Below are 4,880 nucleotides of genomic sequence, written 5' to 3' on the forward strand. Positions count from 1 at the left end.
GTGACTGTTATAGAAGTTTGTGGAAAACTTCCAGGCATCTAAAAATGTAAGAAACAGCCACATTTCACTTTGGGTATTCACATTTGAGAAGTGATGTGTTTTTTTTTTTCTCCCCTCAAATATTCAAAAGTTTGATCTAAGGCAAAAGTTTTACTATTCCTCCCTAAAGTGAAGGAGTGAAAACACCCATGAATTTTCATCAGTTTGCTGTAGGCAGAAATTTGCCAGTTTGCAGGAAAATGGCTTAAAAATTGAAGCTGAGATGAAATACTTGAACTTCTTGTGTGAACCTATGAAAGTAATATTTTTCTTTATCAGCTGATATGAAGGTTTGCACGACCCTACATTACTTCAGAATAAAAGTGACTTTTCCTGTCTGAAATATCATAAAACTGTTTGGAGTCTTCAGAACACATTCATAAAAAGATTCTCATCCCCTTAATTTTGGCATAGGCCATCATTTCCCTTTTATTCTTTATCTATTCCCATATTTAACAGAAGTTCCTTATAACTAACTTCCTATATCCTTCACTATGAGGTACACTTTGGGAGGAGTGGTAAATGGGATAAAACTGGAAAACTTTCTCAGGGTATCAAACCCCGCAAAGGCCAGAAACTTGCCTCCTATCTAGCTGGAAACCATAATCATATTGAATGTAGTTGAGCCCCTGACTGAGTTGCATGCTGAAATATACATGTTGGGTTGGCATTTGCCCAAATCATCAACTACATCGTGTTAACATGGTGCTCATTTAGGCCATTTGGATGTCAGCAATAATTACCATAGGCAAAGGCACTTATGCTGCAGTGTGGTTCTCCCACTAATGGGACCAGAAGGATTCATTTGATGACACCTTGCTCTACTTATTTCTTTGTCACCCCCAGCTGGTGAGTCAGTTTTACCTTTATGGCATGTATTTAATTAAACCCATTTCTCAAAGATATTTTTCATTTCAGACCAACAAATATTTCTGGAGGCATCAACTACCTGAAAGCTGCTATAATAGATGCTGTAAAATATTTTTGCTGATAATGATATTAGCAATGTAAACATGAATTTATAAATCCATCCAATCACAGGCAACTGTTTGCTCAAGAAATTAGTTAGCATTGTAAGATGTGTGCTTCCTGTTTAACTGACTTATGGATGAAGGACACAATAATCCTTTCACTAATATTCTCCTGCAAACCACCTTGTGAGCTTTCTTAATTATTAGAATTTGAAGCCAATGAAAAGATTAAACAAAGTGGACATATCAGAATATTGAAGCAAGTGGAGGTTTTGACTTTCATTATTTTTTGACTCATACATATCTCTATTTCACTTTCTAATATAGATCCTGCCTTAGAAGTATTTGTTGTCAGACAGGCATGTGTTTTTTAGTTGCTTGTTTAATAATTGTGGGGAAATTGTACATATTCACATGCTCTTGTTGCTGATCCTTCCTGTCTTATATTAAGGAAGAAAGAATTGAAAGGTTGCTGGGTGGATTAGGTGCACTGGTTATCATTACTGAATGAAGAAAAGCCAACCGGTATTTACAAGAAGCAAGAAATACTCATGGCCTTATTAGTATTACGAAGCAGTCTAGATTTAGGATACAGTTTACTTAAACTCCACAAATTGACCTATGTTTCAACACCAATGTGCACTGAAGGTTCTCTGAGAAGCAGATGCCAAGACAAGATCAGATGGGCACGAGATTTGTTAATGTCTGTGAGAAAATTAGAAAGGAACCAGGAGGGTCTTCCCTCAGACCAAGATGTTTATCTGACTCTTGAGAGGACAGAGGGAATAAATGTTGACTGGAAGAAGGTAGATCTAAGAAATCTGGCAAGGTCAAAGGCCAATGGGAAGGACTGAGCCAAAGTGGCCCATTAGAGGAGTTCTGCATCTCCAGTAATGATCTAGCCTGCTGCTCTCAGCATTGCTGTCAGCATTGGCTGGGAACAGTGATTGAGAAGGCGGCCTTGGTGTGATAGTGGTGATGGATTTCAGAGCACAGTGCTTGGAGCCATTGCTGAACTATGCTCCCCTCAGTTGGAGCTCTGAGAAACACAATTTGATGCCTGCCACAGGCAACCTATTGCATCACATATATCTACTTTCCTCACTGGTTGGGGAGCATCTTATCCATGGTTCCCATGGGACTCCCTACCTGACAAGAAACTCAGAAGAGGTAGTGTTGATGCAGTCAATCTCGAGACCATAAATGATATTCAAACTATCCCTCCTCTGTTATCCATTCAGAATTGCCTTCATACTCAGTGATCACCTCAGCACGCTGTTGGTAGCACATCTCAGTACTCGTGTGACCCAAACCTTCTTTCCTGAGAGGTCTGTATCCTTAGTTAATCAGACCCTCAGATGGCAGTTGCTGCACATATCCATTCACAGTTACAATGGGGCAAGTGAGTACTAGGAGGTGCCCAGCTGAACCAACTGGGTGCTGCATATATTCCTACCCACTCCTACTGTATGAAGAGTAGCCCTGTGGCCTCTTGTTATCAAGGTCAATTGCCTCTACCAGTATGATGACTTCTCTTCTACCCTGGTGGTCTCTGGGCACAAGGAATCCAAAATACCCAGACAGCAGCTGTAACATGCACTTCAATGGAACCTCTATGTGTCCCTTGGCAAAAGTATGTCCCTTTTACTCACCAGGACCTACAACTCTGCAAAACCCAGAGCATTCCGTATAGAGGAACAAAATCCCTCAGCTGGTCATTGAGAGTGATGGTCCATGAGGATAATCCTGCTTCTATTCTATGGTTCCCAGTTCCCTGTATTCTTTCCCTTGGGGACACAGCGTCACAGAGAGGTCTCTGATTTAATGAATACACTACATCCTGAGAATGGCTCCCTATAAATTCAGAGTGTTGTCTCTGGACTGACACTTTGTCTGGATTTCTAGAGGCTGTTCCAGAGTTCTGTGGGGCTGGCTGGTACACTATGTTCTAGATGGTACACTATGTGATATAACCAGGGGCTCCCAAGGTCATCTGGCTTTACCTCACTTCTTTCATTGTGAGGTGCGCCCACTGTTTGGATGTTATGGGTTCAATATCTGAAAATTGGCTCATGCTTGGGAACTGAGCAAGAGATTTTTACTTTTTACCGAGGAGATTGTCCTTAATCCTCAGCCTCCTGCTTCTCTTTTGTTTCCTTTTATTTTTGGTTGTAGTCATTGAACAGCACTCTTGTTCCCAGGGACGCCATGTTCCATTAACCATCTTTAACCACTCCCTGTGAGTCAAGCTCATTTGGCTGCCCCTTTGACCTTGCTGATCTTTAGAGTAATTGTGGCCTCCTGGCATCTGGTGCCTAACTTTGCTACCTGGTTTCTAAAGACTGTATCTGCTTTTCAGCCACATTAACACAGGGAGATCAGCTCGGTGCTTTGAAACCACCTAGAGGGGTGGGATAGGGAGGGTGGGAGGGAGACACAAGAGGGAGGGGATATGGGGATATATGTATACATATAGCTGATTCACTTTGTTATACAGCAGCAACTAACACAACATTGTAAAGCAATTATACTCCAATAAAGATGTTAAAAAAAAAAAAAAGACTATCTGCTTTTCCTACCATCAGCTCTGGCTTGCAAAGGAGGCTCCTCAGAATTTCTGATACTAGTGTCCCTATCACCAGCATTTTGATGATGGCCTTGGAGAGTAATGTGACCTCTGGTTCCCTCTGTGGAACACATTCATCTGCTGGATCTTCTGGCCTCAGATAATATATCCACTCCAGTATGCCTGCTTCTCTCAGCCTCTTTATTCCTGCCTTTAATGTTAGATACCATAACTCAGATGCTTCTACTTCATTTAATGTTGGCCATCATTTTTCTTAGGTCTCTAAGAGCCACTGCAGCAGTGAGTTTACTTCATCTCCTAGGGTCCGTGCTAGGATATGCCTTGTCCCAGGAAAGTCAATTAACTGTCCCACATCAAGAATACTTGCTTACATAGTCTTACATTCTGGCCTCTTTAATGAAGCATCTTCAAATTGCCATCACAGGGGTATTCTCCTGGCTCAAGTACTTATTAGCTATTTCTTTCAACTCATTCATTGTATATAGTCTCTCTCCTTTTTGAGGCCTTCTTTTTGAGGTAATCCTGGGACTTACCAGGTATCAGCCTGCAGCAAGAAATGGAGAAGGGGATCACCTGTCTCCTTGGGAGGAGGGTTTTTCATTTGTTTATGTTGTGTTTTTGTTTCAACAGCCACTATTCTTACTGCACATCTACCACGTGTCCAATCCTTCCATGCGTGATGCCATTCGATCCTCACAATTAATTACCACAACCAGGACTATGACCACGACCCTCAAGAAACTGAGGCTCAGAAAGGTTAGCCACTTGTCCGAGCTCCCCAGCTGGTAAGTGTTAGAAGAAAGATTCTAATCCTGACCTGTCACATTCCAGAGCCCATGTTCTTTCCACTTAGCCACCAGTTACTCTTCTCAGGGAAGGGTCCTTGGTGCAGTCTATCTGGTGTGGACAGTCACTCCTGTGGAAATTCCTGATGGGTGTTACAAGGCAGGGTTGGATTTGACGGGTGTTGGTAATAGGAGTCAAGACATTTCAGGGATCCCAGATACTTCTTGGCCTACAGACTCCATGTACAGCAGACAGGCAGACTCTCACAGTTCCACGGACAAAAACTGGGGTTCCAAGGAGACATACATTCACCTTTCTGTGGTATGAATGTGTAGGTAACCATAGGCTCTGAATCACACATCATGCAATCCCACCAGAGGGCTATACAGTCCTGGGATATGCACCTACTCAAATACACTCACCATCTTCTTCACACACACACACACACACCACTCAAGATGTTGAGGCAAGTGATGGAAAGAAGGGCTCTGGCTAGG

This window comes from Lagenorhynchus albirostris, chromosome 3 (genome assembly GCF_949774975.1).
Source record: "Lagenorhynchus albirostris chromosome 3, mLagAlb1.1, whole genome shotgun sequence".
Lineage (NCBI taxonomy): Eukaryota > Metazoa > Chordata > Mammalia > Artiodactyla > Delphinidae > Lagenorhynchus > Lagenorhynchus albirostris.